Source organism: Ctenopharyngodon idella, chromosome 1, assembly GCF_019924925.1.
Source record: "Ctenopharyngodon idella isolate HZGC_01 chromosome 1, HZGC01, whole genome shotgun sequence".
Taxonomy (NCBI): Eukaryota; Metazoa; Chordata; class Actinopteri; order Cypriniformes; family Xenocyprididae; genus Ctenopharyngodon; species Ctenopharyngodon idella.
In genome coordinates, this window is record NC_067220.1 from 8,940,335 (window position 1) to 8,955,184 (window position 14,850).

A 14,850-nucleotide genomic window follows, 5' to 3' on the forward strand; every position below is an offset into this window, starting at 1 on the left:
TGAACTAACAATGAGCAATACATTTGTTACAGTATTTAATAATCTTTGTTAATGTTTGTTAATCAAAAGTCCTTCATATTAGTTCACAATGCATTATCTAATGTGAACAAATACAACTTTTGATTTTAATAATGAATTAGTATATGTTGAAATAAACATGAACTAAGATTAATAAATGCTGCAGAATTATCGTCAATTATTATTTAACTAATGAAACCTTATTGTAAAGTGTTACCAAAATTACATATGTGAAAATTACAATGTATATAGTAGAAATAACTATACTATAATGTATTAATTTTTACTATATTATATCCATAGTATTTATTTATTTATTCTACATACTAATAACAGAAAATATGAAAATTGCCATGCATATAATGTAGTAAAAAGTAATAAGAATTAGATACATATATAATTTATTACTTTTTACTACTTATTTATTTTTATGTTTTTCTTCATTTATTTTCTAATTTTATTTTACATACTAATAACAGAAAATTATATAAATGGATATTTATATGTATATAATGTAGTAAAGCAATAAATATAAAATACATATAATTTATTACTTTGTTACTACATTATATACGCATAATCATTTTCATATATATATATATATATACACACACACACACACACACACACACACACACACACACACACACACACACACACACACACACACACACACACTTTTATTACTCAATTTTACATACTAATAACATAAGCTTATATAGTAGCCTATATACACTATAGGCTATTACTTATATATTTCAGTTTCATATACAAGTAAACAACATTAGTAAAATAATAATTAAAAACCAAGTGTTCTGTATTAGATGGTATTATTTTTTACACAATTTCTTAACAGTGTTTTGTCAGTATCAGCACACTTCTTTATTTTGTCAGTTAATGGCAAAAATTGGATATATATATATATATATATATATATATATATATATATATATATATATATATATATATATATATATATATTAATTAAGAAATATAGTGTCTTTACAATACAATATACATCCCTTCAGTACCCCCACTTCATATTAACCCTTGGGAATATCACATTTACTGAAGAATTGCATTAATTAGAGCTGTGAACAACACTGTTACCCAGCTGTCTGAGCAGTCACTGTATATCTTGGAATATTTATGTTCTATAGTTTAAATACACACAACATAAATAATGTAATGACTATATTTACACTGTTCCTTTGTCACCCACTCTTCTAGTATATACTTGTAATCTTAACAGTAGATATTTTTATCTTAACTGTATGCATCAGGAACATCAAGTCAGAAGACTAAGTGTTAATGAATTTCCCACAAAAACAGCCATACAAAACATGGACAAACAGATAGGATAGCAGATCACAGAGTTATTCTTTTGTTTAGCTCATGTGGAAATGGTGGAAATATTCATTCATGGAGAAAAAAAAAAAGTGAGTAACCCAGGCCATGGGCCAAATGTTTAACCATGCATCACCAATTCTGATAAGGTCAAGATTTATCTAGGGTTCTCTGTCATTAGGGAATGTAATGAAGCTATCTTTATCACAGAACCTGCATTTGTTCATTCAAATGATCTGCTCTTAGGTCACGGTGGCAAGTTGTCTGATATTTATTATGTTAATCAATATGTAGCCGTCATTTCCCATATGCAATATAGCCAAAAAACACTTTCCAACTGATCATTTGATCCCGACGCCCATCGAGAGAGCACTTTCAACAAGAAATTCATTAACCTCTTTCACCTTCTAATCCACACTTTGGTCTGTAAATCTCACTGTGGTAATTTATCATGGACATGCAAACAGAACTAAGTCCCTTAAGCGACAGTAATGATGAGACCCTGTCTCAGGTCAGATAACCCCAGTATGGTCACACATCTGTCAGCTTAGACCAAGAGACTTAGTCTCATCATATTCTAATGGAAATCAGCAACTAAAAAAAAATCATGATGAAATTATACTTAAATTAATGCTGAAATGTTTGCCAATTCTTAAAGAAAAGATGTCTTTAAGTAAAAGGCCATATGACTAATCACTACAGGAAAATTGCATCATGGTAACACTGATCGATTAAAGGGTTAGTTCACCCAAAAATGAAAATGCTGTCATTAATTACTCACCCTCATGTCATTCCAAATAACGACTTTATTAAACAATATCTAGTGATGGGCGATTTCAGAACACTGCTTCATGAAGCTCCAAAGCTTTTCAAATCTTTTGTTTCAAATCAGTGGTTCGGAGCACCAAAGTCACGTGATTTCAGTAAACAAGGCCTCGTTATGTCATAAGTGTTTCGAAATTTCAATGGTTTACCACTGGGGGGCGTGACTTTGGCAGTTTGATACATGCTCTGAAACACTGATTTGAAACAAAAGATTGCAAACTGCAATTCATCGTCTGGCCGCTAGGGACAGGCTCCAAAAGAGCGCAGAATCTCATAGACCCCCATGTTAAAATGCCCAACTTTACAGCAGAAAAAAACATGTTTACAGCCTGGTATAAACTGTGGTTTAGGTCTATACAGCTAATTTTGCCCTTCATGACAACTCTGAGGGGGCTGAATTTTTTTATAACTCATCCATTTAAATTATATTAAGCCTTAAAGTTCTGCATAATTAAGGGCGTGGTCACTTGAGTGACAGGTAGATTGCTGCTGCTGTCTGTGAGCCGTCACGTTACCTCAGATAATTCCAGCCGCTGAATTTGGCCTTTGTGCTTTCTTTCAGGATTATTTCATACAATTATCAAATAATATGGCTTGCTGTGTGGTTAATGGTAGAGACAGATGTGCGTCTGTGTACATGTGCACGCATGCGGAAGATAAACAGAACACACGTTGTTGGATCGTCTTGGCATTGGCTAAAAGTTTTGTTCGTGAGATTTACTTTGACGATGGCTGGAGAATATGCCTCTCAAGACACCACAAACACCGACAGCACTGCTTGGATATTATAACTAAAACTGCCATACTATTTTGAAAAATCATACCTTGGACATGGGCTCATTTGTTTGTGAGAGTCTAATGTATACGATCATATAAGTTTTACAACATAAACAGTGCTCAGATTGCATAATTTCTTGAAGAACGATGATGGAAAGCAGATCATTCAGAAGAAATGTGATGCAAACAATGGACAATGTATCAATATTTCATGGATTTAACGCTTTTGTGGACATAAAGTGCTGTTGTTTGTTTTTCAGTGGACGCTCATGGACATTTTACCCAAGTGCGACGGACTGGATTCATCTCACAATCGCTATTTCATTACAAAGGTATGGAGTCCCGTTTTGATTTTGCGTCATTTGCACACCCAACACAAATTACAATATTACTGTTGCTGGAGCATCTATATTGTAAAACGAACACCGTAGATTGACAGTAAACCCTTAGAACTTTCAAATGATATAACTTATCTGTATTAATATTTTAGATAGTGTATAAGATGTATAGATAGTGTATAGATAGGCAGGCATGATTTCAGCAACCAGGCACCTCAGTTCCAACCACGTCCTGCCTCTTTGCCCATTTTCAGTTATCCAGGAGTGACGCACGATGACACGCTGCCAAAATGGCAACGGACGTTTTTGCGCTTCTAAAACGCTCTTTAGAAATCTATGGGTGACGTCACGGACACTACGTCCATATTTTTTTTTTACAGTCTATGTAAAAGTAGAAATCACTAATGGACTCTCAAAATACCAAAAAATATGGCATGTTATTTATATAAAATATTATTTATTGAACAATAATATTTAAATTAACAACAATAGCCATTATAACAGTATAAGAAGTAATATAGGAAATAAACACAAAACTAATTATTGATAATTCAATTAAAAAAAACAAAAACAAAAAAACTTTATTTTAAAGACACCTGAAATATAACATTGTAGCATGTTTTAAAGCTTCATAAGATTATTCTATTTATTTCTATCCATTTCTATTCATCTTGCCTACAACAGATTAAAAATCACATTATACCAGATCCATGTTTCCATCTCAGGATATCATTAGTAACATCTGAATAGCATCTGCATTACTGTATGCCTCAATAGCATCAGTATATTACTGCATGCTGACAAAAGGAAAGATATAGTCAAAACTAGAAATCTGTAAAATAAAAATAAAAATAAATAAATAAATAAATAAATAAAACAAACACTTGAATTTGAATCCACAAACACGATTGCAATTCAATCACATTTTCACCTGTTATTTGGTTATGTGAACCAAATTAGATTAATACAAGGTGTAAATGTGGTCTAAAATCACCCTTATAACTAATGGCTGATTAAAAAAACAATTGTGTGTTAATTCTGGTTTATCTGAATTCAGTACTCCAGTTTTGACACCAGCAGGTACAGAGAAAAGCTATAAGCAACTGAAGCTGTGCTCTTAAATCTTCTGTATAAAAACACTGCCTTTGAGAGATTTCACGGCCATTTCTCCTCCTTTAGTTGAGTTATACTCCTGTAGCCTCCAATGGGAGCACGTGAAGTTCAACCTAGCAGCGATTATGAATATTTTTTGTTGCCCTATCACCATAAAGGGAACATAAATGCCATTAGAAAACAATAAGAAGTATCCTTTATGCTACTAGCCAAAAAAGATGTTCATTTATTCATATTTGCTATAAAAACTATCTCCCATATAAGAACGACATTAAGTAAGATGAAAGATAAATACTCAGATATCCTCTTTCAGGGATGCAATGATTGAATCATGTCCCAAGAGCGGATCATGGGAAATAAATACACTTTTAAATCAGCAATGTTTATGAGTTAAACACAGAAGATCCAATATGACGGCAAAATATGATTATATTTGTATATATATAAATCATTTTCTCTCTAATTTGGTTGGCAGGAAACTGACATATCAAAGAGAATATACTTTAAAGGGGTCATATCATAAATGTTTTTAATATTTAAAAATTTCCCCAATGTCCACTTATAACATTTTTGTGCCAAACATGTCTTTTTTGCAGCTTAAGAGGAAGTTTTGACTTCTGAAAGTTACAGTATGTTTTCACTCTATATCAAGAACATCTTTTATCTCGAAAGATCAAGGAGAATTTGATTCTTTATGATATGAGCCCTTTAACAATGGCTATGTCACTGAAGAACCAGCTGTCATCTTAATATGGTTTGAGTCCAAGGTGCTTCTTGAGATAACAGCAGTAACCTCTCATCATGTCAGGTCTGCACACGTCTCCTCCAGGCCATGGAGCACAAAGGTCAGAGAAACCGATAGTCATGTTTTCCCTGAGCTTCTGTATCAACCAATACAAAAATACAACAGGAGACCAAAGGACGGTGTGGAATTGCTCATCTGTACTGCAAATCATTTCTACGGCTGCTTGATTATTTCATTTTATTCAAGCCTATAAATGATTCTCTTCCTGATAGCTACAATCATGTTTAATAGAAGCGGCATTATTCAACAACTCAACCATTAGGCTTTTTGAAGTGGAACATGCATGGTTGAAAAAAGAAATTAGCAGCTGGTTGAAGTAGACAGTGAAATTCTTTCGTCGTTTGCCTATTGTCTAGACTGTATGAATGATGTTTTTAAATCTAACCTTTATTTAACCTGAAAAGTACATTTGAGATTTAAAGCAACTCTTTTACAAAAGAAACCGGTCTTAGATTGACAGCAGCGCGAAAACCATTACACGCTCTTAAAGTCAAATATATACACATAATTAAACTTTTACATTTGATTCCTTGAACCGTATAACGGGTTCAAATGTATTGAAATTGACAAAATAATACATCTATACACTCATCAGTATTCTTTTCAATGGTGCAGAAAATAAAAAGTTACGACGCTCATTACGATATTTTCTTTTACAGAAATCGCTTTTTAAGGACTACAATAAACGGCTGGTTGGGACTACAACGAGCTGCTTTCCAGGTTGGTGACATCACTAACCCTAAAATTTACATAAACCCTGCCCCCGGGAACACGCAACAAAGGGGGGGAGGCCATGTTGGGCTGCTTTAGAGAAAGAGGAAGAGTTGTCGTAGTAGAGTGTTGTGATGCCATCATTTTATGCTGGACTGCTTTACAAATGAGGGTCAATTCAACGCTGGATTGCACAAAAGATTAACATGACGGCACGTGCTAGTCGATGAGTTGAATCAACTCCACAGCAACTACATACATTTATCTACTAACCATTCAGAAAAGTCCAGTTGCATTCTTAAAGTTGTAACTTCTTCCTGAGTCTCTCCATCAGTGTCGACTCCGGTTTGAACAATGTAAGGCTGAACACCGTTACTGACAATCGTCATTTTGGCTGCGTGAGATTCTCCAGCTTTGTTGTTGTTGTTGAGCAACCGAAGCATGAGCTGTTAAAGCTCTGCCCTCTTCTGGAAAGGGGCCAGGATCAGCAGCTAATTTGCATTTAAAGGGACACACTAAAATGTTGTGTTTTTGCTCACACCCAAATGGGGGCAAATTTGACAAGAAACTTCACAGACACATTCTGGGGACACCATAGACTTAAATTACATCTTGTAAAAGGGGCATTACAGGTCCCATTTAAAATAAGGTAAAAACAACTACTAACCACATATCCCGAAAAAAGACTGTTGGTTCCTCCGTGGTTGCTTCATTCAGAGAAGCTGTCAATCACAGCTGTCAATCATGATGTCACACCCCCGTTTTATAGCATCAAATAACTAAATAAAACCAAACTTGTTTAAAAAACAAACACTTAAACTTACATCATCATAATAAAAACAGCCTAAAATGAGAGAAACGATCTTTGGAACAAATTAATTTGAAGTGTATAGAGGGCAGGGTTTATGACCTATACTGCATCCAGCTACTTGGGGGCGATTTAAATGCTTTGGCTTCGCTTTTCAGGGAGTGCGTGGCACACCCGGTTCTGGCCAAGCTTAAATTGCCTTATAAATAAAATCACCATTCAGGAAAATAACATTTGGAGTGACAGTATAGAAACAGTAACTTTTTTTTTTTTTTTTTTGCCGACCTCAGGCATAAGACCCTCTAATGTGGTCGCCATGAGTCTGATCTGTAACAGTCCATCCTACCACATTGTCAGAAAAGTGAATGTTAACAAGACTCTATGTAAGAACATCACATCTGACAGCGTCAAAGCCATTCAACAAATCACAAAACAGAGCCAGACAGTGTGTCGCTTGATTGAAAGCTTCAGCTATGTCCAATCTACATTCATGACAGTGGAAACAGTACAGTGATTCTCAACTCAAAATGCTTGCTCAAACATTTATTTAGAGTTTACTTTTTTTTCACAAATCTGGTCAAACAGAATGTTTTTCACTGCTTGAATTCACCCCAACATTTGCCATATCCAATTCTGAGATTAAACAATTCACATATATATGTCAGTAATACCAATTAATTTGATGTATAGAATGTATTGAGGTCATTTAGTTATTGAGAGAAGAGAATACCTTTCACTATTGCCCCATAATACCCTTTACAGACCAAGAATATCTCAATTCAATAAACCTATAGGCCTATGTAATTTCAGTATAAAAGCAATGCAATGAAAAACCTTATTCCGCTATAGTAACAGGGTGATTCATAGACAGTTTCATGGCAGTTTCATTGTCATAGTCAGCAGCAATCAGGAGAGGGAAAGATCAAGTGACTCCGATCTAAATTATGTCTTATCTGAAAACTGAAACACAGCCAGGTATATTTCAAGGCCAGATAACTAGTAAAATGTCCTCAAAATGTAAAGGGGAAAAACAAGGCTCAGTGACTTGCTGTAGATGAACTCAATCAACATACACAATGACTAATTAAATAAATCAATAGGTTACATCAACCAGCTAAGTTAGAGCCAACTAACCCAGTTCTCTCCTCTGAATAAAAACAAGGCTTTGGTCTTTAACATGGCAGTGTCCTAAACCTGAAAATATGCTACCTTCACAGGCTTTATACAGAAACAAGAGAACCACCAAGGCTTGTTTGAATCCAATATGTCAGCAACAGATTCCTTCATGAAAAAAAAAAAAAAAAAAATGTGATAGAGTACATTTAATTTAGGTAAAACAATGTTTTCTTTAGCTTATCCCAGAATATACTGAGAAATATCCATAAAAAAAAAAAAAAAAAAAAAAAAAAAAATATATATATATATATATATATATATATATATATATATATTATATATATTATAAAATTAATTCAATTCAATTTAATTTAATTTAATTTAATTTAATTTAAACATACTTAAGTCACTGACTGAAAAAGCAGCAGTCTTCAGTTTTTAGGGGCCGTTTACACAAGACTGTTTTCAAATAAAAACGTAAAACATTTTGTGCATTTTGGCCGTTCATTTACACGACAATGGCGCTATGGGGACCTGGAAATGCAAACTTTTGAAAACGGGTTTCAAATGCCCGTTTTTGAAAACGATACCAAAAATGCCTTGTAAACAACAAAAATGCAAATTTGTGAAAACCGTGACGTCATGCGCATGTATATTACATATAGAGTCTACAGGCGCCTATATTTCTTTACAAAGTGACATTGCCAACTACTGGCCTGGCAGCAGAACACAGCGTTTTTAATCATTCTCGTGGATCTGGATATCTGGGATATTTTTGATAATGTTGACGTCTGTACGCAAAAAAACGCAAAGGAAAAACCCTTCTGATTTTAGTACATTGTTGTCGTGTAAACATACAGTCTTTTCTTTGACCTTGCCATGAAGTTGAATCTATTCACAACTCATTCAATATGTGAGTAAAACCTATTTGCAGGGACCTTTACAGAGATCTCATCCAGGTGTAACATCATCTTCCTCTCTACCTTTCTGATTTCTGATACCTTTCTCTACCTCAACGAGGCCTTAAAAAGAAGTTCAGTCTTCAACTATATCAGCTTACGGTGGCTGGAGAGCGAGTGGCGCGTGTGTGGGAGAACTGCACACGTGAAAGAGATGTGATAAAGTGTGTGTGATGGAACTCGTGAAGAATCAAGGAGCTTCCTTTTATAACAGCAATCATGGCTCAACAGCCTTTCAACTCCTGCAAAATTACACTTTTGTCATGGACATCTGGACTCACACAGTTGACATGAATGAGCAAGAATCAGTCTATTTTCAACCAGAGAATTTATCTCATATCTGTCAACTAAAAATACATCAAGCCTACAGATTCTAGGTGAAGCGGCAAATGTGCATCACAAACATCAACAATAAGCTGGATGGAAGAAATATACATCACAATTGATGAACTTGTTTAAATGACAGTGTGTAGAGTGAAATCAATTAATTTCCCATTGCTTACAATGTTTTGGTTTGGATGGCAATTGAGATTTGAGCCAACTGTTATGAAAAACTGTGATACGAGACATCTTGGCAGGTGATTTGGGAGCAGTGTGAACATTTTTACATGACACACCTGCTGGTGTTGTTGAGGGTGTGAGTGTTATACCCAGGAATCTTTTTAATTGAAGTCTACGAGTGGGATAAGATGAGCTTTCCATTCTATTGTTGATCTGATCATACTCATTTACACAGGCTGAACTGTAATTTACACCCTTTAACTGTCAGACTGATTCCTGTCTTACAATGGATGTTCAAAACAAGAGCTGAATGCCTGGGTCTTACGATTTTGACATCATTTGAATGAATTTTTACAAACTGTCCTGAGAGTGTCAGAACATTTTATGATACTGCGTAAAAATGCTAGATGGAAACACAAAGGTAGAATTTCATACGCAATGTAATAAACAATGTGTCAAAACTTAATACAATGTCAGTTGTGTAGACTCAAAAGATAAACAAATTGGAATTATAAAGCTTTACGCACGTCCTGATATTGCTGAGTTAGATGCGTTCCTGGGTCAACATATTTTGTTGATCCTGGAACAACATTCTAGTCTGAAAATTTAGTCTTAACCCTATTCCTACCCCTAAACCTAGCCCTACCCATAAGTAATCCCAAAAATCAGAGGGAAATGATAGATGAATAACACTGATGTAGAAGCACCAATTCATGTTTTTAAGCCTAAACTTGACATAATCTGTAAACTTGTCCCTCAAATCTGATTGGTTGATTTGAATGTTGTTCCAGGATCAACAAAAATGTTGACCCAGGAACATGTTGAACTCAGCAATATCAGGTTGTGCAAAGCTTTACATTAATATTCTGGTGTTGTTCGGTCATTTTAGACCAAAAAAAAAAAAAATGTTTTGAAATTTTAAAAATCGCTACTTCATTGTAATGGTACGAAATGTGACCTATGTGACCACAAAAAAAAAAAAAAAAAAAAAAAAAAAAGAGAATCAAAAGACTTGAATCGAAAAAGCTAAATGGCCGTAAGTCACACTTGTGTTGTTCGCGGTCAAAAATGAGAGGTTGAAATCAGGTTGATATAGCTCTGATAAAGCATTCCTGTTCATTTTTGTTACATTTTTGTTGAATTTTGATGTTATGTGTAACAATATGCTTTCTGTGTTCAGGTTTGACTAGTAAAATTAATGCAAAAACCAACACTTCAAATCAACATTAAAAAAAAAAAAAAAAATCTAAACCTTGACAAAAAGTAGTCTTTGAAAATGTCTAAATATATATCCAAATCCACAAATTAATAAAAATAAGTATTTATGTCTGAAAGCAACTAGAGAATGTGTAAGCCTTTTTATATAGAGCTATATAGGAACCTAGTGGTTACACTGTGGCATTACAATTGTTTTTCATTTTTACTCGCACCAGATGGATTTTAAAGGCATTGTCTCTATTTTAACATGAAATGCTGCTTTAATGGAAAAGTAATAAAATAATAATAATAATAATAATAATAATAATAATAATAATAAAAGAATATTATTTTCAATGAAAAAAAAAATCATAATTATTGCATAAACATTAATTAGTACCATGAAACTCTCTCAAAATACAAACAAAAAAGAAAAAATATATATATTATTGAACAAACATGTATTACATGGATTTTACTGAAAAAAAAAAAAAAAAAAAAAAAAAAAAAAAAAAAAACATTATATTTCAGGTGTTTGCAAACAACACAAGTGTGACCCCAAATGAACAATACCAGAGGGTTAAACATGAGTTTTTTTAAAAGTGAAACGTGCAAAATGTTTTCAGAAATGTTCCTTCATCAGAAACATGTACAAACATTTATAATGTACCATACATATTCTAATAATATACAACATGTATCAAAGTAATACTTTACCAATTTTGCAAATATATCCCAATATGTAAATATGGAGAGAAAGAGAGAGAGAGAGAGAGAGAGAGAGAGAGAGAGAGAGAGAGAGAGAGAGAGAGAAAAAACTTTGGAAAACATAGTTGTTGGCATCTGAAATGCTTTTAAAATACAATGCAATACAATACTCTGTCTGATTACAATAGACTGATATCATTTACAACTTTATAAGGTTGTTTTGTTGCAGATGTGCCTTGCTGTTAATGCACATGCTCAAACACATTGAGCCTTGGTTCTCATCTATGCAAATTGGAGTCTAGTTTGCATCATTTCCCAAATCCACTCCAATTTCTGTTCATCATTAAAAAAAAGTATTTCATCAACTCATTTTCAAAGTTCCAACAAAACATCAGAGGGAGTTTCTGGCCAATTATTCCTTTAAACTCTGACACTCTTTACCCATTGTTCCTAGACACAATTAGGGAGACACGGTCTAATTTATACCCAGTGCTGACATATGGGCATTGGTTCATAAAATGCCATAATTACCCATCAAAAAATATGGGGGTGCTCATTTAACTGATGTTAATTAGTCAAACAGTCAAAAACTTAAGGGAAGAATCTCCCAGCCATGAAACTTAATAGGAATCTAAATGATAATTGGTGTGTGCTGCTTTTTTTTTATTATTATTATTTTTTTTTTTCCTCAAGTTCCAAGTCTTCAGAAGGCTAGCAGATAGTTCAGATTCCAATACTATGCACTACTTGCTCTTCTAGGTTGGCTGCTTCTTTCCCCTGTTATGGTACAGGAACTTAAAGTATAAAAAGTGAGATCAGTTGATACTGCTTTTTTCAAATTTAGGCTTAAATTCAATTCTCACACCATGCTATTATTAATGAGTGTGTCTACATGATCATTAAGTTAAACGATTACAGCAACTGCTCCTGCTGCCAAGGCTTTGGACCTGTGACAAATTGACTTTATTATATGATCTAGTGCCTTATTGGCAATTTTAAACTGTGTAGTTGACATGGCATCAAGCAGTCATCTAGTGTGACATGCTATACTTAAACTAAAACTATTTTAAGTTCTAGTTGTACCCTCTAAAGAATGCTGGGTTAAAAACAACCCAAGTTGGGTTGAAAATGGACAAATTGGGTTGTTTTGACCCAGCGGTTGGGTTAAATGTTTGCCCAACCTTCTAGGTAGTTTTATTTAACTCAACTATTGTTTAAAAATCACTGTATTGCTTGCTTAAAATGAACCCAAAATATGTTGGAAATTAACATGTATTAATATGTTTAATAAATTAACATTTATTAATAAGTTTAATGAATAATAATTAAACAATAAACATGTAGTAACTGGCTTATTAATAAATGTTCACCTTTTGATTATTATTCTTGATTCTAGTAATTATGTTCTGATTTTTAATTTCCAGCCTATTTTGGGTTCATTTTAAGCCAGCCATATAGTCATTTTTAAACAATAGTTGGGTTAAATAAAACTGCCCAGCATGTTGGGCAAACATTTAACCCAACCGCTGGGTCAAAGTTTGTCCATTTTCAACCCAGCATGGTCTATTTTTAACACAGCATTTTTTTAGAATGTAGTATAATAATTGTACATGCACTTGCTTGACCTCAGATTAATTAAATTAAGTAAATAAAATGAGTAATTAAATAGACAACATGGAATATTTAGCTGTTAACAAGTTCATTTGCGACCACATGGAAAATTAGAATTATTAAAAATGTAAATGATAATTATTGACTCACCCTCACGCCATTACAAACCTCTATTTTCTGCCACAAAAAAGAGGTTTAGAACATGATGACTAAATACAGCATTCATTTAAGCGAGCTGCATGGAAGAAAGTTACCAGTCACAAAACCTTACTCACTCATAATTAAAATATACCTCTTATCAATACAATCTTGATTAGAAAGAACTCGAAAGTGAATGTGTCGTGATATTTATCAATTACCAACCATAGAAATCACTCTGTAAAATAGCGATGTCATTTAAGAAAGAGCTTGTAAATTATAATGATTATTTCTTTGTAATTAAAGAAGTCCTGTGTGGCATCAAGTCAATTGTTGGTTTTCAAGTGCTGTAATCAAGTGCACCAGGAGTGTTTTGATTACTGTTCTCACAATTATATCACCGCTTCAAACTAATTCTGTGTTCTTCAACTTGAACTGAGCATGAGTTGTTCCCATGCAACATTTAGCATTTCCAAGATTTAAAATTGCATTTAGCAATATACATCCAAATCAGTGTGAAATACCACACTTTACCATAGCTCTGCTGCAGGGTCAAAGTGACCCGATATCACTCTTTCTTAACAAGAATTGGTTCAAGAATTTGTCAGCATTACTAGCCACAGAGAACATTGGTCATAGAGAAGTTCAACCATATGCGACTGAACAAATCAATAAAGTACAACATTATCACAATTTCCAGAAAAATCAGCCCGACTCTTGATATATTCTTCCTCTACAACAGTTAAAACCTAAACATATTACTCAGAAACAATCAAAACATTAACACACTCTCTGAATTGAATCCTTTCTAAACACAATAAATAGTCACTCCAAGTACAACGTATCTGAAACAATACAAACCTCTCTTATTCAATGAACAACAGCATTGTTTAATAAACAGATTATTGCTCTAAACCACAAAAGTAAAATGGTTGCCATATAAATTACTCATGGCAGACACAGCAGCTATATGACTAATGCTGCCTTCACGTGCTCTCAGAATTAAATATTAGTTTCCTAGGTACAAATTGCACATGAACGCCCTCCCATTTCGAAATTTGAATGCGATGAGCTCGTAATCATGACTTCAGAAGTGGGAATTATCAAATTTCCAATAGCACGTGAAGGAAGCATTATTCTGCCTTTACATGCTATCGGAAATTTCCTACTTTCCACTTCTGAAGTCGTGATTATGAGCTTGTCGCATTCAAGTCCTTTGTTGCTGGAAAGAACAGGAATCATGGAGGACACCAGGGCTGCGTTCAGCCCCGACAAAACATTGCAAAACGTTTTTTAAACGGAAACGGTGGTGCGTTGAACACCCTGTTCTGATAAAGCAAGAGTTGCAACTATGGCAGCTGAGAAGCCCGTTCTTTGTGTGCTTTTTGAAGAATTGATATGCTATATTTTTACTATAAAACTCTTACGACAAACATGTCTCCTAATATCTTCAATTGTTGCGTATTGCGAGCTGAAGCGGGACACATTTGTAAACAACTTTACTTGGACCCATTATGCAAGCTATCTCTTTAATACCGTGTGGTTTATATACAAGTTGCATCTGATTGGGCTGACATTTTGACACACCCACCAAACAAAAGAAAACGTATCTCAAACCCCGTTGCACACGTCGCTGTGTATAAAACATATAATATGCTTCATATGACTACTCGTATATGTAAATATGCATTTCTGACAAGACAAGGTCATGCAGCTGTTGTGGAAAAAAGCGAGTAAAGAATAGCAGTGACAGCAGCAATTGTTCTCCTCTCCATCATGATTAAAGTTTATGGTACGCCCATCTCAGGAACTTGGGTATCAAAAACGTCCCCCAGTGGTGAATACGACTTGAGAGGGCTTTCATGTCCAATTTTTAAT